The sequence below is a fragment of the Tachyglossus aculeatus genome, chromosome X1 (assembly GCF_015852505.1).
Source record: "Tachyglossus aculeatus isolate mTacAcu1 chromosome X1, mTacAcu1.pri, whole genome shotgun sequence".
Classification (NCBI taxonomy): Eukaryota; Metazoa; Chordata; class Mammalia; order Monotremata; family Tachyglossidae; genus Tachyglossus; species Tachyglossus aculeatus.
Window position 1 is genome coordinate 99,345,931 of NC_052101.1, and position 25,973 is coordinate 99,371,903.

General features: G+C 40.9%; 1 protein-coding gene and 1 non-coding gene across 5 annotated transcripts in view; one reads left to right on the forward strand and one right to left on the reverse strand.

The window, feature by feature from the left end:
- Positions 1–25,973, reverse strand: part of GRM7 (glutamate metabotropic receptor 7) — an 808,167-nt gene that overhangs the window by 461,567 nt on the left and 320,627 nt on the right. The window lies entirely within an intron of this gene.
- LOC119920075 lies at positions 5,987–6,124 on the forward strand. Its single transcript, XR_005447842.1, has one exon. It is a non-coding gene; the product is annotated as a small nucleolar RNA SNORA7 (small nucleolar RNA).

Consider the following 25,973-nt stretch of genomic DNA (forward strand, 5'->3'; position numbering starts at 1 on the left):
GTTGAGTTTTAGGTGGTGGGCAGACATCCAGATGGAGATGTCCTGAAGGCAGGAGGAGATGCGAGCCTGAAGGGAGGGAGAGAGAGCAGGGGCAGAGATGTAGATTTGGGTGTCATCAGCGTAGAGATGATAGTTGAAGCTGTGGGAGTGAATGAAGTCACCAAGGGAATGAGTGTAGATCGAGAACAGAAGGGGACCAAGAACTGAACCTTGAGGAGCTCCCACAGTAAGGGGATGGGAGGGGGAGGAGGAGCCTGCAAAAGAGCCTGAGAATCCTGGCTCTACCACTTGGCTGCCACATAACCTTAGGCCAGTCACTTCAATTCTCTGTGCCTCAGTTTCCTCAACTGTAAAATGGGTATTCAATGCCTGTTCTCCCTCCTACTGCAACCTAGCCGGCACATTTCACTCCATTAATGCTAACCTTTCTCCTTGTACTTGGATCTCATTTTTCTCAGCCCTGACCTCTCACCCACATCCTGCCCCTGCCCTTCCTCTTCACATCTGACAGACAATTACTGTCTCCTGCTTCAAAGTCTTATTGAAGGCACGTGAGCCCATTGTTGGGTAGGGACCATCTCTATATGTTGCCGACTTGTACTTCCCAAGTGCTTAGTACAGTGCTCTGCACACAGTAAGCGCTCAATACGATGGAATGAAATGAATTAATGAATTTCCTCCAAGATGCTTTCCCGGACTAAGCTCTCCTTTCCTCTTCTTCCACACCCTTCTGCCTTTCCCTGACTCCCTCCCTTTATTCGTCCCTCCTCCCAGCCCCATAGCACTTATGTACATATTTGTAATTTAGTTATGTATATTGATGTCTGTCTCCCCCTGTAGACTATAAGCTTATGTGGGCAAAGGATGTGTCTGTTTATTGCTATAGTGTACTCTCCCAAGCGCTTAGTACAGTGGTCTGCACACTGTAAGTGCTCAATAAATATGATTAAGTGTTTGACTGTGAGCCCCATGTGCATCAGGGACTTTGTCCAGCCTAATTACTTATATCTACCCCAGGGCATAGAACAGTGCTTCACACACCCACACACACACACACACAAAGTGCTTAATAAATACCTTTATCACTATCATTGTTATTATCATTATCATTAAAATACATTATAGCTAGGGGAAGCAGTTGAGTATAAGATATTTACATAAGTGCTGTGGGTTGGGGATAGTGTACCAAAATTCATTCAATCATATTTACTGAGAGCTTACTGTGTGCAGAACACTGTACTAAGCACTTAATGCTTGAGGGATTGAGATCCAGGTGCATAGACAACACAGAAGGGAGAGAAAATAGGGTGAGGAGAAAGATAATTTAGCTAGAGAAGGCTTCTTGGAGGAGGTATTATTTTAGTAGGGCTTTGAAGATAGGAATAGAGAGGCAAAACTAGACTGATGCTTATTAAATTCAATCAAGTGAAGCAGAGTGGTCTAGTGGATAGAGCACGGGCCTGGGAGTCGGAAGGACCTGGGTTCTAATCCCATCTCTGCCACATTTCTGCTGTGAGACACTGGGCAAGTCACTTCACTTAACTGTGCCTCAGTTACCTCATCTGTAAAATGGGGATTAAGCATGTGAGCCCCTTGTCGGGCATGGTTTATGTCCAATCTGATTGCCTTGTATCTACTCCAGGGCTTAGAACCATGCCTGGCACATAGTAGGCACTTAAAAAATACCATGAAAAAATGGCATGCATTGAGTACATACTGCATGCAGAATACTGTGCTTGCAGGAGTACAATAAAAGCAAATGTCCAGCTCCATTATCCAAATCAAAATCTCCACCTATCAATCAGTGGTATTTATTGAGGGCTTACTTTGTGCTGAACACTGTACTAAGTACTTGGCAGAGTACAATACCACAGAATTGGTAGACACATTCCTTGCCCATAGTGAGTTTACAATCTAGAAGGGGAGACAAACATTAACATAAACAATTTAGAGATATGTTCATAAGTGCCTTGGGCCTGAGGGTGGGGTGAACGCCAAATACCACAGAGGGTACAGATCCAAGTACACAGACAACACAGAAGGGAGAGGGAGTCAGGGAAAAGAAAGCTTAATCGGGGGAGGCCTTTAATCTACCTTTTATTAAATTAGTTTAGATCTAAGCCAAAATCTCTGGGTGTAGTTGGTTGTCCTCAACTTGTTTAAGCTGTAGAGTACCCCTGTGATTAGAGAAGAATGAACTACTTCAGAAAAAATCAGAACCTTTGTGCATATCGTCAAATGAAATGGAAATCTTTCCAGGATCAAACTGTTTTAATCACCTATGTCTCTAAAAACTTCAACAGTCTTTTCTATTTTCTACAGGAATGAAGGAGTAGTGATAATTATGTGAAATATTGGAAGAAATGATCAATTTTCCTCATTCTTCAATCAGTCTATATTTACTGAGCATGCACTGTGTGTAATGCATGACAGTAGGCACTTGAGAAAGTACAACAGAGTTGATAGACATGAACTCCTACAAAGAGCTTAGAGTCTAGAGGGGGAGACAGACATTAAAATAAATGGCAGAGCGAGGAAATGACAGTGCGTAAGGATATATACCTATATGCTGTGGGGCGGAGAGTGGGGTGAATATCAAGTACTTAAGGGGTACAAAAGGGAAGGTGAGTAGGGGAAATGAGGGTATGTGGAAAGCCTCTTGTAATAGGTGGGATTTTAGGAGTGCTTTGAAGATGAGGGGTGTTGTGGCCTGTTTGCTTTGAAGAAGAAGAGAGTTCCAAGCCAGAAGGAGGACATGGGCCAGAGGTTGGCAGTGGGACAGATGAGAGTGAGTTAAATAGGTTGTCATTAGGGGATCATAGGGTGCAGATTGGTGTATTAGATCAGCGAGGTAAGGTAGGAGAGGGAGAGCTGATTGAGTGTCTTAAAGCTAATGGTCAGGAGATTCTGTTTGAAGTGAAGGTGGATGGGCAACTACTGGAGATTTTTTGAAGGGTGGGGAGATATGGACTAAACAGTTTTTAAGAAAATTAGCTGGATAGCAGCTGAAAGTATGGACTGGATAGAAGACCCACCTGCCCTATTGCCTCAGAAATCTCTTTTGACTTGAGGCCAAGAAGTGCCCTGGAGGGTTCCAAAGAGGTGCCAGTTCCTGTTTTGTGAGAATACAGCCTTTGCCATTCCTGCCTGCAAAGCCTATGCATTGTAGGGAGAAGGCAGGCACCAGCTCTAGTTATTTTAATCCAATGGTGCCCCTTTAAATCTGCCTCTGTTTCTAGACTCAAAGGGGCCTTGATAAGTCATTCAATTCAACCCCCTTTATTCATTCAGGCACTTTAATCCCTCCAAACTGCCACTTCAACAGTTCCACATCACCTAAACATTTGGATACTCACATCCCCTCCTATCTTGAGGCACTTGTGTACAAATCCTTAAATTCTGTTGCTTCCCCCTAACTGTAGTTTCCTTTCTAGTCTATCTTCCCTACCAGATTGTTAGCATCAAAGATCATGTCTACTAATTCTACTATACTTTTCTAGGTATATAATGCAGTGTCCTGCATATAATAGGTGTTTGATATTGATTGACTGATTCTTATACCCACGTTAAATCTGATGCTAATGCCTATGCTAATGCTGTAGTTTAAGCCTGTTCCTTTTTATATTATTCTCTGTGGAGATTTAAAAAATGTAGGTTCTTTCTTTGCAAGTTGCATGTTCTAAGCATAGTGGAAACTTTCTTCTCATCAATGCTATGTTTATTCAAAGTTCTATAAAATTCCATAATAAAAGTACTGTAGAAGATATTCATGTAAGCTCCCTTTAGGCAGGCATCATATCTACCAAATCTATTGTACTTTCCCAAGTGCTTAGTACATTGGGGTACATGACAGGGGTTCTAAGTGTGTAAAGGTAGCTTGACTGGATTCCAGGCATACCTGGGCATGCTCATCCTCCACCCTAATGAGTAAACTGGACATTCTCATCTATCTCATTCTTATCAATCATATTACATGCTTAATAAATATCATTGATTTATCATTCATCAATACATAATATACAATTTGCATCAATTGACTACAAATTGGAATATTTTACCACAGAAACTAGAAAAGTATAGGTGTTTGAAAATTTGTTCATTTTCCAACTAGGAATGTTTATTTCTTTCCTGAAAAAAAATAATCTTGCTTAGAGGCTGTCCACCCCAAACAAGCTGTATCAATCAATCAATCAATCAATCGTATTTATTGAGCGCTTACTATGTGCAGAGCACTATACTAAGCGCTTGGGAAGTACAAATTGGCAACACATAGAGACAGTCCCTACCCAACAGTGGGCTCACAGTCTAAAAGGGGGAGACAGAGAACAGAACCAAACATACCAACAATCTGTTGGTATCACTCTGTCCATAGATTATCCCCTAGCATTCATCTTTTTTTTTCCATGACAAAATTAATCAAGGATAAAATGAAGCAGTCTTGGTAAACAAACTGGAAGAGAAACGAAGATTTCAAGCACAGATTAATTAATTAAACTTTATTCTATTAAAGACATCATTATAATGTTAGGTGCATTTTAAGAGCTCTTTTATGCATTTTATCACCTCAAAGAATCTCTTTTATTGTGACAGTTAAATCAAGTCTCTCGCAATGTAAAAAAGCAAGAGTACCACTGTCAGAATAAATTAAGTACTGTACTAGGAATCATATAAAATGATCACTGTGTAAAAGAGAAAAGACAACATAGCTAGGTTTGAAGGGCTGATTCTCACACAAGATCATTTGGGTCTAAATTTCTCTTTATCTTGTAAAATCATCAAATATTTTAAGTCCAGGAGGATATTTTCAAAATCATGCTGCAAAATGAATATATAGACAGTTGAAATCACAGGTCCTTAGTTGTAACGGGTTACAAATAGGAATGAAGAAACCTGTTCATGTGAGAAATAAAAATAAATCATGCTAATAGGACCTCTGGTCAGGTCTAAATGGAATATAAAGTTTCCAATCAATCAATAGTAGTTATTTTGCACTTACTCTGTGCAGAGCACCTTTCACATGTGAGTACAATAGAGTTAATATATATGATCCCTTGCCTCAAGAAAATATCTGGAGAGACAGTAAAATCCCAGAGACTGTTGACTCTCAATTAATATATGTCATAAAATGCTTGGATCTCCTGTAGCTGCAGTCCAAGAAACATGCCTTGGGGCAAACTGGCATTAGCTGTGGAATTGGAGACTCCTGAGCTGCTCAGGGCTTCGGGTGCTTCTATGAGTGAGACAGTCCTTTTACCCCTCCAAGAGGAAGAGAGTTATGAGATAATGGAAATAAGCCAACAGGCTCTTATGCAGCAGGTCTGGTACTTCTGGAAGACACTTAGTCTGTAAAAGAGTTGATGCACTTCCCTTGAACTGAAGGCAGTGAGTCTGTGGTTAAATACTCAAATCATTCCTTTCTTTGCAAACAGTCCCCTGCTCCCAGCCTGCTTTGTTCTCAATAGGCTAGGGATGAAACCTGATCCTGCATGCTCTTGAACTCCTCCCTCCCTGCCAAGAAGAGCACCTTTGCCTACACTCCCACCACTTAATGTCTCTGTTCCAGGCCTTCTCCAGCAGGCTCTTGGACTCCTCCATCCCCACTGAGACTTTGAGCCTAATTTGTGTTTTTGTTTGTGTTGTGTTTTGACGTTTCATCACTCCTAATGTGTCTGTCTCCAGTCCCTTCTCCACACTAAAGCTCTTAGCTTTTGAGGCCCGAGGTGCAGGGACCATGTCTAATTTCCAGCTGTATATTCTCTCCCACAGCTTAAGACAAAACCCTGAACACAGTAAGCACATATGAATACTATTACTACTGACATCAAAGTCAGGTTAGCATGAAAAACTGGATACGTCTTCTCCAATCAAGGTGACTCCTACATATATAGACTGACTGGCTATCTGACCTAATTAATTTGTACCTACCCCAGTGCTTAGGACTGTGCTTGACATTTAGTAAGCCTTTAACAAACACCTCTATTATTATTCCCTCTCAGGCTCACAACTGGAGAGTTTCCAGTACTCTACCAGTGATGGCTGAGGAAGGGAGAGTCAAGCAGAGGCAAATCCATTCCCTTCCTAGCTTGGGCATTGGCTAGTGAGTGGAAGGCAATTTGTTACAAGTCAAAACTCACCTGTGTTGGGCAGCAGCGGTATGGGAGAGAGTCGAGGGCAGAGACTCAGGTTTACTGCATGGAAGAAGGCAATGGTAAACCTCTTACATATTTTTACCAAGAAAACTCTAGGGATAAACTACCAGAACAATTGCAGATGGGGAGTGGGGTGTTCTGGAAGAGATGTGTCCATGGAGTTGCTATGGGTCGGAAATGACTCGACAGCATAAGACAAGACTATCATTATTATTATTAACATTATGATTATTAGAAAAAGGTAAAGATGCCTAAAAAGGGGAGAGAGGGCACTGGCAAATTTGGATGGAAATGGTGGAAATCTTGTTAACCAAATAAAATGATCGTTTCCTAACTTATGCTCTTCCCTCCTCCCAAGCAACCTTCCTAATTGTCCCTCTCTCCTCTCTCACTTTCAAACCATGGACTTTACTGGCCCCTGACATGGAAGCTCTCTACCTTCAGATTGGCAAAGCACGTCCATCTGCTACTACAATACCCTCCTATGAAGTCATCTGACTGGGGTGCATTTCCCTGAATAGTATCCCCATTTCCCAAGCATATATTTGTCTATACATTTGTTATCTTACTGCTGACCCCGACCCATGTCCTACCTCTGGCCTGGAATGCCCCCCTCCTCAAATCTGCCGGACAATCATTCTCCCCCCACCTCAAAGCCTTACTGAAGATATCTCCTCCAAGCTGCCTTCCCAGATTGTCCCACTTTTCCTCATCTCCCACTCCCTTCTATGCCACCCTGACTTGCTCCCTTTGCTCTTCCCCCCTTCTCCCCACCCCACAGCACTTATGTATATATCTGTAATTTTATTTATTTATATTGATGTATGTTTATTTGCACTTATGTCTGTCTCCTCCCATCTAGACTGTGAGCTCATTGTGGGCAGGGATTGCCACTCTTAATTACTGTATTGTACTTTCCCAAGCACTTAGTACAGTGCTCTGCACACAGTAAGCACTTAATTATTATGCTTGAATGAATCAATTTATTCCCCATGTCTATTGTTTATATTATTCTCTTACTCTTCATTATCTTAGCTTCATTGATGTATGTTTGGCCAACATTCACATTAGACAGTAAATTCCTTGAGAACAGGAATCAGGCCTTTTATCTCTTACATAAATTCCCCAAGAGGATGCTCAAGAAATGTCTGTCGATATTAGTGGTGATCTCTTGATTTTTCAAAATGCTTTGCAAGACTGATGATTTGTACACATGATACATGATATGTAGTCTAGGTAGCTCATTCCATGCCAACACAATTGGCAAAAGCTCTATTTACTGGGCCAAATGGAACAGCTTCAGTCAACAATGTAAATGATCCATTTGCTGTTGGAACATCTCCTACCCTTGTTCAGAAACTCTTTCATACGTAGCATCTGGCCAGCAAAACAAGAAAGTTCAATTGATATTCTTGCAACTAAGTTTTGCTACTTGATAATTTTTGCATTTTTTAAGGAATGTACTTTAATTTATAAAATAGTTTTGAAACAGTCAAACTGTACAAAGGCATTCCATGCATTACAATGAAGACTTTCTTTCAAAAGCATTCCTTATTTTATAAAAGCTCACTGAGAGGCTATTAGCCAAGATTTGTGAAGGAGAGAATGTAGTGGAAGCAGATTGCCTAGTTGAATACATGATTCCTTCTCTTCAGGATCTCATTTGAGTTCAGGGCAAAGTTCTGAATGGTTTCACTTCTATAGATGGCTGTACAGAATATTGGGAGATGAGAATCTGTTTAAAAGGGTACTTGCAAATCATGGACATTTTTCTGTTTGGGGAAAATTGATGAAGGTGACTTCTGTGTGCTATTACATGCATATACATATATACTAACGTTTTCAAAGTTGATATTTTAAATGTGGAAATCTTATCCACAAGTGTGATTGAATAGCCCTTCTTTCTGCATTGTTTGCACATGAAACAGATTCCTGCCACAAAAATTACTTTAACAAGGCCTGTTCTTGTTGTCAAGTCTTCCTCTTGTTAGGCTGATCCTCATTTGGTCTCAACTTAAAGAAAGTAAATCCTAGCCTAACCACTGCACAGCGAACTGGCTATCTCCAGAGATGTTTTATAAGCCAAAGAGGACTTTAAATTGTTGCTTGTTTCATGGGATTGGAAAAATCATTTTTGTTCTTTATTTCCTGTTGACCCAAGCTTTTGCTCTGTTGCCACTGGTATCTCTATTAGTTTTTATTGTTGTTACGGTTATTATTATTTTGGACTAGGATATTGTCTTAATATGCACATATATTTGATGGAATGATGCTGTATTTTTAATAGTTGAGAGAAAAGCATAGCGCTACACAGTAAAATAATCAAAGCAATGCCTGAAGTATCAAAACTAGAATGAGAGGGCACTTGAGAATTCTTTTCTGAGAAGCATGATTTTTCCCATTAATTATAGTTTCATACAATCAGAGAGCTGAAACGGATTTGGAAATGCCACATTACCTAGCCTCTAGGAAGGACATCACTAAAACCATCCCAGAAATCAGACAACTATTTCCTAAGCAAAGAAAGGGAATTCCACCACCTCTCAGTAAATTCATAATCCTCACAGTTAGAAAGGTCTCCTAACATCTAATTAGGGGATAGAGTTTCTGAAAGTAGGAACACCCTTAAATCCATGTGAAAAGGGCAACTCTTACTTCCTGTGGGCCTGCATTGGGTATAATTCTATGTTGCAACACCTCCTGCCATCCAGGTAAACATTTGTATTTATTTATATTTCTCATTCATGTGTTGGGCTGGAAGGAAGTTAAGGTATTCTTCTGGCCCAATAGAAATTGACAACAAAACCCAAATGTGACTCAGGATTAGTGAAGACCCAAAGAATAGTCCTGTGAAAATCAAGGGGATCGTCTCTGACTTTCAACCTTATTTGGGGGGGGGGGGGGGGGGGGGGGGAGTAGAGGTGGGGGAGTAGAGGTGGGGGGGGAGAGAGGGGAGAGAGGGGAGAGAGAGAGCACATGTACAAGCTGAGTCAGAGGCAGCCTGACCTGAATTTTGTCTCCTTTCCAAATCATTCTCAGCAAATGTGAACCCTTGAGCCAAAACAAGGTACTGGCTAGTGCTAACCCTTATAGACCCAGAGTATTTATGCCAGGGGTGACTATGTTTTATGTATTGAAAAGTAATAAACCAAAAACATAAGATGGTCAAGAACTGCAGTTTATTTAATTAGGATAGTGAGCAAATGTTTTGAAGAGGCAGTAGAGTGGAGGTGACCGGACTTTCCAGCATGGAGATGGGGTTGTCAGTAAGTGGCAGAGAGCTGACCTTTCCCAGGAAGGCAGGGGGTTGGTGAGCAAGGGATAGCCAGAAGAGGAGCCAGGGGCAGGTGCTATTCCCCTCCCTGGACCCAGTCCCAAATGGTGGTGAAATGTGAGCCTCAAAGCATGTTACCTAATTTGTGACCATGAGGCAGACAGCAAGTGAAGAAGAGCTGCATGTGACTCATGAGCTGCATTTTGATCATTCATTAATCATACTTGTTAAGCACTTAAGTGCAGAGCACTTTACTAAGTGCTTGGGAAAGTACAGTACTACACTGTCTACCAAGTCTTATTGTATTGTCCTCTCCCAAGTGCTTAAGCACAGTGCTCTACACTGTGGCCTGGAATGCCCTCCTTCTTCATTTCCTACAGATGAGCACTCTCCTCACCTTCAAAGCCTTTATTGAAGGCACATTTCTTCCAAGAGAGCTTCCCCGACTAGACCCTCATTTCCTCTTCTCCAACTCCCTTCTGAGTCACCCTTGTACTGGGATTTGCACCCTTTATTCTCCCCTCCCTCAGCCCCACAGCACTTATGTACCTAAACATAATTTATCTGTATTAATGTCTGTCTCCCCCTTTAAGACTGAAAGCTCACTGTATGCCAGGAATGTGTCTATCAACTCTGTTGTAGCATACTCTCCAGAGTGCTTAGTACAGGGCTCTGCACACAGTAAGCATGCAATAAATACAATTGATTACACCCAGTAACCACTCAATAAATACCACTGAATGACTGATTGACTGACTTTATCCACTCCTGGTCTATATGTTTATGTTTAGGGATGAAGTAGAGAAGTGGAGGGAATATGTTACAGAGAGACAGAGACCAGAGGTGAGAAAGAGGGAAAGTGAAGGATGAGGAGGAGGGAGAGAATGGCACAAGAATATTTTTTGCCTCCCTTCTCTGGTTTGAAAATGAACATTTTACTGACTCAAATTTATGGTTCATCCAGCCCAGTATTTTACTACCGACAAGGGTAAAAAGGATTTTGAATGAACTCTCTATAGTTGTTCCAATCTTAGCATTCAGCACCCCTAATATTTCCTTTTATAAACTGTTAAGGACTGGCCATCTATGAACTAAGCAGAACAAGCACTCTATTAAGCACTTCCTTGGGAGTGTATAATACAGTTTTTAGTAGACATGAACCATATCCTCAGGGAGCTTACAATCTAGTGGTGGGGAAAGACAAATAAATTACAGATAGAGGAAGCTACAGAGTATAAGAATATGTACATAAGTGTACATATAAACAGTCTAGAGTGTAAGTTCCTTGTGGTCAGGGAACATAACTATTATATTGTATGCACTCTCCCAAGCACTTAGTACAGTCCTCTGCTCTGTTAAACACATAGATGGCCAGTCCACAATAGTTTATGAGAGGAAAAGTTAGGGGTAAGAGCTCAATGAATACAACTGACAATGATAAGTGCTCTGGGGGTAAAGGTGGAACGATACCAATCAATCAATCATATTTATTGAGCACTTACTGTGTGCAGAGCACTGTACTATGCGCTTAGGAAGTACAAGTTGGCAACATATAGAGACAGTCCCTACCCAACAGTGGGCTCACAATCTAGAAGGGGGAGACAGAGAACAAAACCAAACATATTGGTTCATACCAACATGCTAGGGAGTATGAAGAAGGCTAGTGTATAGGTGATGTTTTTTCCTTCTGTTTCTTTTAATGACAAAACACCTTAAGGTGTGAAAGGGCACTTGGGGAACAGTCTCTCATCAATTCCCATAAACATCCTGCAAGGTCAGGTCCTGTGGTGAGCAGTGTTAACCCTGGTTAAGAATTTGCCATCTGAGGTTCAAAGACAATAGCAGACTGGCTCAAGACTTCATAGCAAGGTAATGATGGGGCTAGGTAAATCTTCTTCCTGGTTGGGATGATTTTTCGTAGTTTCTCTAATGCTGCTTTATCATGTCAATGATGTGTAAAGTTGACAAAAGTAATGAATGTACTTGAAGCAGAAAAAAATAGAAATAATGTATAATCCTATAGAAAGAAAAAGAAATAGGATGCACTGGTGCAAAGAGAACCAATAACACAGGACCCAACTGAAAATTAGAACTAATAAAAACTCAGGTCTCCTAGGGAGAAATAGTTCTAAAAAGACAAATAATAAAGATGCAATATACATATAGCTATGTATATCTATATCTGTGTATCTATATCTATCTATCCATATACATATGTGTGTATATATATATGCACATGTGTATCAATATCTAGAATTGGTTCTGTTTCCTAAATTACAGCGTGAAATTACAAGAGCCAGCCTGGAAAAATAAAACCATATCATGGAACACAGGATTCTTCAGTGTAGGTGGAGGTTGCTGGAAATTGCTTTTTGCAAGGCAGCCCAAACAGCATCAAACAGGATTTTTTGTGATAAGAATTGCACCAAGAAATTGTAGGCAGCAAACAAATAACTGTGAATTAGAAATTCTTGAGAAGCATTATCTACTGCCCTCAAATACTGTGTGGGGAAAACAAAACTCCCAAGTAGAAATTTTAATGGGACAGGAGGTCATTTATTTTTCCAATTACATTATACCTCTTCATGGCTCAAATGAAACGTGCAATCCACAATTGGGAGCAAAAGCTTCAACATAACATAAAGTATCTAATTGTAACTCATTTGACATGAACTGTTTTGGCCATGGGACATTTTAGAAGCCCTGCAATAATATTGCTTGTTTTTATGTGTGTCATTTATTTTGATTCCTTAATAGTTCTAGTAAATTGAGTTAAAGGGATTTATTGTTTCCTGACTTCCTGGCTACTTGTTATCTATTTTTCCTTCCAAGAAGGACTTTCTGCTACTGCTATTGTTATCTGCTATTTGTTTGAATTATGGAGTGGACAAGGTACTCATTCACTCAGTTCTCCTCGAACACGGGGATTGCATTCTCGCAAAACCCCGCGTTAAGAAAAATTTGTGTTGGTACTCACGGGGTCCAGTGTCATGTGTATGCTCACATATGTAGAAGCCATTTCCCCTGACATCGTGCATCCTGAATGCAAACAGACTCACCATATGGGATGAACAGTCCCTAATTCGCTAACAATGTTCTAGCTGATATACCTACTGAAAAAACACATATTCAAGGCAAAACTGGATGCATCTAGTCACCTGAGTCCAAACCCAGAAAACATGGATCACTAACATTTGTATGCCAATCAATCAATGATAACTGAATGCAGAACACTGTATTAAGAGTTTGGGAGAGTACAGTCCAATAGGACATGATCCTTGTGCATAAATGGCTTATAGCCTAGAGGGGGAGACTTTGGGAAATACTTCAGTGTGCCAACAGATGTCTATAGCATTAAATGAATAGTTTTCTTGGGAGGATGCTGCAACTTTTCTGATCTCTATAAAGAGGCTAAGGGATTGAAACGAGAAGAGAAAACTGAGGTAATATTCACTAGAAGCCTTCAAATTAAACCATTTCTCAGCAGTAAATGATGATCAGTTGCACTCCAAAGAGAAGAAAATAAGAACAAACAAGCTCTAACTGCCACATGAGTGTTTTCCCTTATATACACAGAGAGTTCCTGCTGATGGGGACAGACTATTGAGGAAAAGGGCTGAGTTATTTTCACTGGAGGCCTTTAATAATGAGATGGTTTCTCGTCTGTCCTGGCTGGTTAAAGGTTAGCCCTGACAGAAGTCAGGGAGATGAACTAGATAGTTTGTTATACCATGCCCTCCCAAGTGCTTAGTGCAGTGTTCTGCACCCAGCAAGTGCCCAGTAAATACTATTCATTCATTCAATCATTTATTGAGCACTTACTGTGTGGAGAACAGTGTACTAAATGCTTGGGAGAGCATGATTTAACAATAAGCAGACACATTTCCCACCCATAATGAGCTTACAATCTAGATGGGGAGACAGATATTAAGATAAGTAAATAAAGTATTATGTACATAAGTGCTGTGGAGCTGGGAGGGAGGATGAATAGAGGGAGCAAGTCAGGGTAATGCAGAAAGGAGTGAGAGAAGAGGAAAGGAGGGATTAGTCAGGGATGGCCTCTTGGAGGAGATGTGCATTCAATAAGGATTTGAAGGTGGGGGAAAGTAACTGTCTGTTGAATTTTAGGAGGGAGAGTGTTCCAAGCCAGTGGCAGGATGTGGGCAAGGGGTTGGCAATGAGATAGATGAGACTGACATACAGTGAGAAGGCTAGCATTAAAAGAGTGCAGTGTGTGGACTGGGTTGTAGCAGGAGAGTAGTGTGGTGAGGTTGGAGAAGGAATGATGATTGAGTGCTTTAAAGCCAATGGTGAGGAGTTTTTGTTTGATGCAGAGGTAGATGGAGTTTCATTAGGAGTAAGGAAACATATCCTGAAGATTTTTATAGAAAAATGATCCAGGCAGCAGAATGAAGTATGGACTGGAGTAGGGAGACAGAGGCTGGGAGGTCAGCAAGGAGGCTGATGCAGTAATCCAGGAAGGATAAGATGAGTGACTATATTAACATGGTAGCAGTTTGGATGGAGAGAAAAGGGTGTATTTTAGCGATGCTGTGAAGGTGGAACCAACAGGATTTAGTGATGGATTGAATATGCGGGTTGAATGAGAGAGAGGAGTCAAGAATGACACCAAGTTAAGGGCTTGTGAGACAGGAAGCATGGTCGTTGTCTTCTACAATCTACAATCAATAGTATTGATTGATGGAGTGCAGATAGATTTAGGGGCCAGCTCACCTACTTATTTTTATAGATTCTCTAATCCATTGTTTCTGAGGGTCCAATACCAGAAAAGCAGCATGGCTTAGTGGCAAGAGCACAGGCTTGGAAGTCAGAGGACGTGGGTTCCAATCCTTGATCTGCCACTAGTCTGCTATGTGACCTTGGGCAAGTTGCTTCACTTCACTGGACCTCAGTTACCTCATCTGTAAAATGGGGATTAAGACTGTGAGCCCCACATGGGACAGGGACTGTGTCCAACCTGATTACCTTGTAGCTACCCCAGTGCTTAGAATGGTGCTTGGCACATAGTAAGCACTTAAATACCATTATTATTATTATTATCATCATTATTATTACCACATCCACAGCAGCAGAGAGAAACAAAACCTCCTTCATTCTCTCCATTACTGTGTCTGCTTCCAACAGATAACTGATAGGTAGGTGACTGTGGACACTGCAAACATGTTTTGGGGACCACAGCATCATGTTCTTCCTTCTTAGTCATGATTTTGTAGACATTCTGGAGAGCACTGGGCCTGGAATGGGAGGAGATAGAAGGTGGTATTTTCCACTTTTTTTTTGTCTTCTTGGGAATTGTCTTTATGGATTTTCTCTAGGAGAGGAATTCTAAGTGAAAAATTCCTAAGGGATTTTCACTTTCCAAAATACATTGGAAAGCTGAATTCCCCTCTACTCCTAAGTTCATCCTTGCTCAGTGACAATGGAGGACAAGTCTCAGCTTCATGATATATGAACTTCTAAACATTGTGGTATTTGTTAAGTACTTATTATGTGCCAAGCACTGCACTAAGTGCTGGGGATAGATTCAAGATGTAAGTTCAGACACAGTCCCTGTCCCATATGGGTCTCACAGTTTTAAGGAAGAGGGAGAAAATGGGTATTGAATTCCCATTTTACAAATGAGGAAACTGAGGCACAGGGAAGTTAAGTGATTTGCCCAAGGTCACACAGCAGGTAAACAAATGGTAGAGCTGGGATTAGAACACAGGCCCTCTGACTACCAGGCCTGTGCTCTTCCTACTAAATCATGCTGCTTTACTCCTACAGTCATCTGGGAAATAATCATAGCAGATAGAATCCACTAGAATCATACGCATTCTCTCCCAGCCCATAGAATAATACTCTGCACTGAGTAAGCATTCCTTAAATACTACTATTACTATTATTTTTACTCCCTGAAGAACTCAGTGAATTAGATTACCTTCCTATTACAATGAGTGAAATAAATTGTACCTTCAAAATAACACACAACACGCAGTAATAGTGTTGAACTGTGCAAATCACCAATTTCTCTGCAGCACCAACTCATTTATCATCATTTCCAAATGGTACTTGTGCAGCCGTCATCATTTCTGACTGATTATGTCAACTATAAAGTATTTCAGTTTTGATGTACTGATTTAATCATCATACAATGGAATAATGAAATGACAATCATCATTCTCCATATATATCCTTTTCATAATGAACTTTAAGTGAACATTTTGAAAGTATTCTCTAAGTGGCTCATCACCCCAGAGATGAATGGCTCTCTACTGAGAAGTGTGGCTTAGTGGAAAGAGCATGGTCTCGGGAGTCAGAGGACCTGGGTTCTAATCCTGCCTCCACCACTTACCTACTGCTTAGCCTTGAGCGAGTCATTTAACTTCTCTGTGCCTCAGTTCCCTCCTCCATGCAATGGGGATTAAATAACTGTAATCCCACCTACTTGCTTGTGAGCCCCATGTGGGACAGGGTCTGTATCCAGCTCCATTAATTTATAACTACCTGAGCATTTAAAACGGTGTTTGACACATAGTAATCACTTAACAAATACCATGAATAAACAATCAAATAAAAAGTACCTTCCCACATCATTATCTCCCCTTCTGGTAAGGGGCACTGGTCCTAGTCCCCTTCCTCTGGTTCCCTTTGCTTGGACCTTCTGTCTTCTAAAAAGTTTATGTCTTGTATCATCAAAACACGAACAATTTAAATTTGAACATAGTAAAAAACACAGCGTACAGAAAAGCAGAGAGGAAACAAATAAATGACTTACAACTAACTCTGCCCTAATGGTAATCATGGTTAAAACATAATGAAAAATTTAGTAAAATGAGTTTAAAAAAAAAAAAAACACCATCCAGAAGAGCAATGAGGAAAACCATGGGCCTTCATTAAAGGGATTGCTTCTTGATCCACTTTTTTTTGCACGTTTTCTTCTTACGAGTATAAGCAGTTTTAAAGTTGAGGAAATACCTGTTTATCTCCACAGGTGCAATTCTGTAAAATCCTGCAAATAACCGCTTCCTACAAGAACTTTATCTACACCAATAGCTTCGATTTCTGCAATTAAGCAATTTGTTTGCTTCTACATCCAATTTCATTTCCCTTCTCAGGGTCAGTTCTCAATCTGTTAATCCATATTCAATTTTTAAATCACACCACAGCATGGCTTAAAAGAATCATTCAAGATGTTTCCCACACACTCTTTCTGACTTTCTCTAGGGATTCTGCTGATAATATGAAGTCATCTGTTCTAAATAACAAGATATTTATTCATCCATTCATTCAGTCGTATTTATTGAGCACTTACTGTGTGCAGAGCATTGTGCTAAGTGTTTGGAAAGTACAATTCGGCAACAGATAGAGACAGTCCCTACCCAACAACATTCTCATTTGAAAACCTACCCCCCCTTCCTCCATGCCTAGGAGATGCAAGATTAGGGGTACTGTTGATTGAATGATTGATGCTACAGCTTCACCCTTAGGAACGCAACTCAGCATCAAACCTCCCTGTTCTTCAGTCTATCCTACATTCAGGAATGAGGATCATCTTTTTAAAATGCCTCTTTGGAACACATCTTCAAAAATCTCCCCTCTTCAAAAACATCCCATAACTACCTATTTCTCCTAACTGGAAACAATAATCACTGATCTCCAGTCCCTTCACCAATCTTTTCTTTTCTTTTCCTGCTTCCTACCTTTCTTTTTCTTTCTATCTCTCTCCCCATTTTTTAATCTTTCTGCTCTCCTCTCACATACTCTAGCTCACACTCTCCCCACCCTTTTCAGCTATTTATCTCTTGCACGACTCTCCTGTCTCTTTCTCCCTGCAAAAAACACCCATTCACATCAAATCCACCAAATTAATTCCTAAGCTCCCAATAAATAAGATAGATTGATGATTGAGGAACCTTAGAGGTGTCAATCTACAGATTCCTGGTCATGTCACCTCATCAGCCACTTAGAGCTCACTCTGGACTTGTTAGCTATTGATTTGCTTCCTTAAATTACTTGTGTTTTTTATCAATCTCATTGTTGTAACCAGAATATATTTGGCAATTTGCTTCTTCCTGCCTCCTCCATTCAATTGTAAACAACTCACTCCTCGAGGAGAGGAACTGTGTCTTTTACCTCTGCTATATGTTCCCAAGGGCCTCAAATGAGGAACTGGTCAATGTGTCCTTTTGCTACTGATTGCCCTAAAGGGGCAGAAATGGGACCCCCAGTGACCCAGGGCCAGCTACAGTCCCAATATCTAGCACAACCAGTTGTGCTAAATTTATATGGAGTCAGGAGCAGACTTTGGGAGGTAATGGTGAATATTTTTTGGTTTTTTGGGGTTTTTTTTTTTTTTTTTTTTTTTACACCTTCTTCTGTCTTCCCTTTTACAAATTGGCCATGGCATGAATCCTTACTGGGACTCTGAATTAGGTGCCCGTCTGTTATACTTAAGCAATGTTAACTCCAGGTCAGTTGGCGTCACAATGCTGTAAATTGCTCATGTTGCTCTTGAATACATTTTGATCTTGCCTTGGGAATAACCAGAGGGGGCATTGAGCCCAGCCTCAGGTCTATGACACAAACAATGGCCTGACATGATTAGGAAAAAAGTAAATGACTTTATCATGATCCTTTTATATGCGGGCTAGATAAAGCAACTTCTAGGACATTTCACCAATGCCCCATTCTTACAATATTGGTAAAATATAGCATGTATGGGTGAAGCTCCCACCCACATTAATGATTCTACATTGTGTGACTTGACATAAATCTTTGAAAAAAGCCCTCAAAATCAAATTCAAGAATTTTCAATGTGAAAGAAAAAAAAAACATTCAAGCACTGGCAAACACCAATCAATAAAGAATAGGCTGCTGGCAGTCTTGGGTGGCATGGCTGCTGTTCTGCTTCCCTCAGGTATGGCCAGAAGAAACTGCCATGCCCATAGAATACACCCGGGGCAATTTCAACTAGGCCACTAAGGCCTAGGATATAAATTGGAATCCAACTCAGAATCCTCAATGTCTGGATGAAGGAAGCTACATGCAATTTGGCCATAATTTGGGTGCAAAGACTCAAAGCAGCAGAAGTGGGCTGTTGGATCCAGGTTATGGCAAAGCCAGACTGATAAAACAGAATTTTATCTTAAACTATTCTAGGCCCTAGCAACTGTAGAATTCCTCAGGCCAGGCACTTCCCAAATGGAGGCTGCCAAATTAAGATGGCCACAACAGCTGCAAGAGTCCCCACCCTACACAACCATATACTGGACAAAGTATCAATATGAAACAGATGCATTTTGCTTTGAAATTTGAGTGTGTGCATTCTCTTCTCCCTGCCACTTCTTCCCAACACTCACCATCAATCCTAGGTGAACCATGACAGAAAGAATCATGGAATCCTAAAGACCAATAAACTATCAAGATGGTATATGATCTAGGTCCCTCACTCAAGACAGTTGAATGTCCAAATCATCAAGGTGATGTGGTTGCCTCCCTTTTCATTCTGAAAGTCCAAATTTTTCTAGTCTTAATGTCTTAAGAGTTGACACTCAGATAGTTGACAGATGCATGCTCTAGCCTAGGTAAGGTGGATATGTAATTCCCACATATCTACTTCTACCATGACTAGATATATCCTCATCTGCTTTGGGGAACAAAAGTAGATGCAATCAATTATACATTTTTTAATGGCATTTGGTAAGTGCTTACTATGTGCCAGGCACTGGGCTAAACACTGGGGTAGATATAAGATAATCAGGTTAAACACGGTCCCAGTCCCACTAGAGCTCACAAGCTTAATCCCCATTTTACAGATGGGGTAACTGAGGCACAGAGAAGTTAGCAATTTGTCCAAGGTCACAAAGCACACAAGTGGTAGAGCCGGAATTAGAACCTAGGTCCTCTGACTCCCAGGCCTGTGCTCTTTCCACTAGGCCATGCTGCTTGTCTACAGTGTACATTTAAAGTGTAAAAGAGGAAGAGATGGTAAAATATACAAGGGTAATTCCAGTTCTTAGAAAAAATAAATCCCAAGTTGTAAGTCTTTTCTAACATATGTATAAGGAATATACCCTCTAGACTGTAAACTCACTGTGGGCAGGGAACATGTCTACCAACTTTGTTATACTGTAGTCTCCCAAGCACTTAGTACAGTGCTCTGCTCACAGTAAGCACTCAATGAATACAACTGATCGATGCGCTTCATCCCCAAATTCCTGAAATGCTGTTCAGAACAAATAACTCTGCTTCTCAAAATGTTCCAATAGCTCCCCACTTTTCTCCACATCAAACTAAAACTCTTGGGCTTTCAAGCCTCTCCACCAGTTCTCCCCTTATCTTTCTGCCCTCTTCTTCCATTATACCAGTTTGCATGCTTCCTTCCCTGAAACTGAACTCATAACTGTACCTCACTCTTAATTATTTCATGTCTAACCCACTGTTCACATATTCCCCCCCCACCCCCAATATGGAACTTCCTTCTCTGGTAAAGCCTCCAGATCATATCCCTCCCCACTTTCCAAGCTCTCTTAAAAGATACCTCTCTGATCATGTTTTCCCATCAGCTATCTCTGCTCTAATGTGTAGCTCTGTTCATTTATTTTGTTTATTCATTCATTTTGAATTATTTTCTTTTTTTATAAATTTCATCTATGCTTTTACTCTTGTTCTCATTGTATGCATCAAATTTATGTCTGACTTTCTTCTCTCAGATTATATTAGACTCATAGAGTTTGGTTTGAGAGATTGAGAATGGGGCTGCTTAGACTGAACTCAAACTAAAAGTTTTTAAAAATAAACATAGGAACCATTAGCTATTCAGCACAATCCAGAGAAAAATGGGGTGTGGGTATTGGCCAAGATCCAAGAGAAGCAGCATGGCTCAGTGGAAAGAGCCCGGGCTTGGGATTCAGAGGTCATAGGTTCTAATCCCAGATCCACTGCTTGTCAGCTGTGTGACTTTGGGCAAGTCACTTTACTTCTCTGTGCCTCAGTTACCTCATCTGTAAAATGGGGATGAAGACTGTGAGCCCCACGTGGGACAACCTGATCACCTTGTATCCACCCCAGCGCTTAGAACAGTGCTTTGCACATAGTAATCGCTTAACAAATGCCATCATTATTATTATTACTTGCTATATCTGCATATCAACCAATCAATGGTGTTTATTGAGTGCTTACTGTGTGCAGAGCACTGTAGTAATCACTTGGGAGAGTACAATACAATAGAGTTGGTAGACATGATTCCTGTCCTTCATTCAATCGTACTTATTGAGTGCTTACTGTGTGCAGAGCACTGTACTAAGCGCTTGGGAAGTACAAGTTGGCAACATATAGAGATGGTCCTTACCCAACTGCGGGCTCACAGTCTAGAAGGGGGAGACAGACAACAAAACATATTAACAAAATAAAATAAATAGAATAAATATGTACAAGTAAAATAGAGTAATAAATACGTACAAACATATATACATATATACAGGTGCTGTGGGGAGGGGAAGGAGGTAAGGCGGGAGGGATGGGGAGGGGGAGGAGGGGGAGCTCAGTCTGGGAAGGCCTCCTGGAGGAGGTGAGCTCTCAGTAGGGTTTTGAAGGGAGGAAGAAAGCTAGCTTGGCGGATGTGCGGAGGGAGGGCATTCCAGGCCAGGGGTCGGACGTGGGCCAGGGGTCGACGGCAGGACAGGCGAGAATGAGGCACAGTGAGGAGGTTAGCGGCGAGGAGCGGAGGGTGCAGGCTGGGGCTCCTTAAGGAGCATAAAGTTTCCACCTATCAAGGCAGCATGAGATTCCCAAACAGAATTATGCTCAGAGCCAAGAGGTATTCAATATTATAAATTGGAAACCATAACAACAAGAGATCCAAAGATTGAGGAATGCAGAATTATACTTAAAGCCACTGAGGTTAGAGGTTGATAGTACACAGCCTGATTGCTTGATTATGAAGTTGCTCTTCTATGTGTTTGGTCCATATGAATGCCCTAGGGTTTTAGAAGCAGCATGGCTCAGTGGAAAGAGCACGGGCTTTGGAGTCAGAGGTCATGGGTTCAAATCCCTGCTCCACCAATTGTCAGCTGTGTGACTTTGGGCAAGTCACTTAACTTCTCTGTGCCTCAGTTACCTCATCTGTAAAATGGGGATTAAGACTGTGAGCCCCACCTGGGACAACTTAATCACCTTGTATCCTCCCCAGCGCTTAGAACAGTGCTTTGCACATAGTAAGTGCTTAATAAATGTCATTATTATTATTATTATTAATATTTTGCTTGCTGAAAGAGATGGGGAAAAAAGGTTCTAACTGAAATAACCCAATATTACATCACCTCTGACTCCCTTTACCCCAGATGTAGTTTAAAGAGAGAAATAGCTCATCATGTGTATCACTTCTTCTATTCATTTTCCAGGCATGAGGAACAACAGAGCAGTCAGGGCAGAAGCCTAAGCAGCATGCCACTGTTGTTTTTTGATCAAATTTCTTCTGAGGAAAACCATACCCCACTAAGAGGGGAGTGGATTTCTTCCCCAGTTGACACCTCGAAGGAAGTCTGAGGGAGGTTATAGAAGTATTCTTCTATGGCAAATCCCTTTTTCTTCCTCTGCCCATTACAGGAAAGGTTCTTCATTGCAGCTCAGGATTGAATCAGGAGAACACAAGGCCTATGTTTCCCGCAAACAAAATAATGAATGAAGAGTGAGAGAGAAAAGTTGCTCCAATCTCTCCCTTCCCAATAGTGGGATGGGGGAGAGCCTATTTGAATAGGCACAGGAGAAACTCACTGTGGATCAGAAGTAATGAATGCTGTCTGACCTCAAGGCTTAGATAGTGAACTGTTTTTGGAGAAGAATCAACTAGGGAGGGGAAGAGAAGAGTGAATCACAAGGTCTAACCTATATGTGATATATATCTCTATAGAGAGAGAAGCCCAGCATGGCTTAATGGAATGAGCAGGGGCTCGAGAGTCAGAGGTCATGGGTTCAAATCCCAGCTCCACCAATTATCAGCTGTGTGACTTTGAGCAAGTCACTTAACTTTTCTGTGCCTCAGTTAACTCATCTGTAAAATGGGGATTAAGACTGTGAGCCCCATGTGGGACAACCTGATTACCTTATATTTAACTTGTACCTACCTCAGTGCTTAGAACAATGCTTGGCACATAGAGAGTGCTTAACAAATACCATCATTATTATGTGAGAAATTCAACAGTATTGCACTCCACCTAGAGAGAGCTGTAACATGCTTACACAGCCATGTATCAATTTAAAATATGAATAATTATGCTAAATGAATTTAATTATCTTCCTTGCTGATTTTGGAGCAATGGGATAATGAGAACATTGTCCAACCTTGGCTTCATTGATACTGTCCCCTCCTGGTTCTCCAATCTTCTGACCTCTCATTCTGTCTCTTTCATAGGGTCCTCCTCTGCCTCTCACCTCCTAACTGTGGGAGTCCCTCAAGACTCAGTTTTGGTTCTCCCTCTATTCTCTATCTAAAACCAGTCCCATGGAGAATTCATTCACTCTCATCGATTCAACTACCACCTCTATGCAGATGATTCCCAAATCTACATCTGCAGCCCTGACCTCTCTCTTTCTCTACAGTCTTACATTTCCTCCTGCCTTCAGGACATCTCTACTTCAATGTCACACTAACACCTCTAAGCAGAACGCCTTATCTTCCCACCCAACCGCTGTCCTCCCCCTGACTTTCCCATCATTGTAGATGGCACCATCATCCTCTCTGTCTCACAAATCCATAACTTTGGCATTATCCTCGACTTATCTTTCTCATTCAACCCAGAAATTCAACGAGTCACCAAATTCTGTCGGTTCAACCTTCACAACATCACTAAAATCCACTCTCCTTTACAACCAAACTGCTACCGCGTTAATCCAAGCATTAACCCTAACCCACCTTGATTACTGAATCAGCCTCCTTGCTGACATCCCTGCTTACTGTCACTCCCCACTCTAGTACAAGCTTCATTCTGCTGCCCCGATTATTTCTCTACAAAACTGTTCAGTGCATGTTTCCCCACTCTTCAAGAACCTCCAGTGGTTGCCCATCCACCTCCATAACCAGAAACTCCATACCTTCGGCTTGAAAGCACTCAAACACTTCACCTATTCCTAATTTACCTCACTGCTTCCCTACTTCAACCCAGCCCACACATTTCACTCCTCTAACGCCAACCTACTCACTGTATCTCCATCTCGTCTATCTTGCTGCTGGCCTCTTTCCCACATTCTGCCGCTGGCCTGGAACACTCTCCCTCTTCATATAAAACTGTGAGCCCCCCGTGGGACAACCTGATCACCTTGTAACCTCCCCAGCACTTAGAACAGTACTTTGCACATAGTAAATGCTTAATAAATGCCATTATTATTATTATTATTATATCCTACAGACGATCACTCTACCTGCCTTCTAAACCTTATTCAAAGGTTTATAAGAGACCTTCCCATATTTCTTCTCCCACTCCCTTCTACATCACCCTTGCACTTGGATTTGCACCTTCTAGTCACCCTTCCCTCAGACCCACAGTACTTATGCACATAGCTGTAGTTTATATAAATGTCTGTAACACCTCTAGACTGTAAGCTCACTGTGGTCAGGGAATGTGTCTACCAACTGTTACAGTGTACTCTCCCAAGCACTTTCTACAGTGCTCTGCAAACAGTAAGCACTCAATAAATAGGATTGATTGATTAAGCTGTACAGAAAGTAACTTGGAAGTGAAATACAAACAGCATTTGTCAATTTATATTATAAATTATGTGATCAGTATCACTTTCTAATAATAACTGTTACCTTTAGTGCATTGTATGGTCAGTCAATCAACAATATTTGCCTGTCTATTGTGCAAGCAATAATTGCTTTGACCTGGACAACTTGTATGTGATGAAATATATCTTCAAAGGTTATTTAAACAGTACATGATTTGCTTCCAATAGTTAACTGAAGTTGAAAAGCATTCTTTTACAGAATAAACACTTACTATATCTGACGTAGGGGAAAGAGCATGGGCCTGGGAGTCAGAGGACCAGGGCTTGAATTCCAGCTCTACCACGTCGTGGCTGTGTGACCTAGGGCAAAAAGCTTCACTTCTCTGTGCCTCAATTACTTCATCTGTAAAATGGGAATTGAGACTGCGAGCCCCTTGTAGGACATGGACTGTGTCCAACCTGATTAGCTTGTTTCTACCCCAGTGCTTTGTACAGCGCCTGGCATCCAGTAAGCACTTAAATATCATTTAAAAAAATAATAGTTCATTTGGATTTTCTTTTCACATCACTAATACTTGAACTTTATTTTTCTCCATGATTAGTTATTCTATGACAGTAATTTTGGAAAGCAGCATGACCTAGTGGAAAGAGCTTGGGACTGAGAATCAGAAAACCAATGTTCTAATACCAGGTTTTCCGCTTGTCTACTGTGTGACCTTAGGCAAGTCACTTCACCTTTCTGTACCTCAGTTACTCATCTGCAAAATGGGGATTAAGACTGTGAGCTCCATGTGGGACATGGACTGTGTCCAACCTGCTTAGCTTGTATCTACCCCAGTTCAGTGCCTGGCACTTGGCAAGTACTCAACAAATACCACTAAAAACGATTTTAAACAGCATTCATATTCCATATTACAATTTAAAAATAATTGTACATGGGGTATATGACACTTTATATCTGATATATACTACTTTATTCTGGGAGAATGAGGACAAATTGTCCATTTATTTGTTTGTTTTAGGTAATTGGTAGGTCTCTTTTAAAGTAAAGGGATTATTTAAATTTGCTATGTCCCTGCAAGTGTAGGCAGGCTTCTATGATACATGCCAAAGACTAAATACCTTCGATGGTTCATTCTAGGGAAAATAAATAGAAAAACAACACACAGACAAGTCATTCTTCAAATATTATTCCAATTGGTCAGCATTTAGATATTTTGTTAAAGAAATGGTGATCACTATTGCTGGGTGTAATCTCTAATAAATTGAATGAACAAATAATTGATAAAGTGATAATGGAGCCATTCATCTCCTGGTCACCAGCTAAAATCTTATGAGTTGCTTGAGGCTTAACATAATTGGAAATATGATCAAGTACACAGCCATGACACTCTCTATAGTCTGGAAAATTCAGATTTTTGTTTTCCAAGGAGAAATAGCTCATGGTTTGAAACTCTGCAAGTAAAATCCAGACACTGCTAAAATAGCTAAGAGCCTGGCTGGGGGTTACCTCCCTTGTTCACTGTTGATCATACCATATTGATTGAGCATTTACTGTGTGCAGGGCACTGTAGTAAGTACTTGGGAGAATACAACACAACAATTTAACAGACGTATTCCCTGCCCACAGCAAGCTAGTGGAAGAGTGTTTAGAGTGCTCTGTTACAGGATAGATTGATTCTTGGTGGTTAAGGGAATCTCAAGAGAAAAACTCAATATTTTAGACCACATTCCAAGTGACCAATTACCATCTCCCACCATGCATTTAATTTTTTTCTCATTTGCATAATATTTTCATGTCCATTTCCAAACTGGTGAATGTC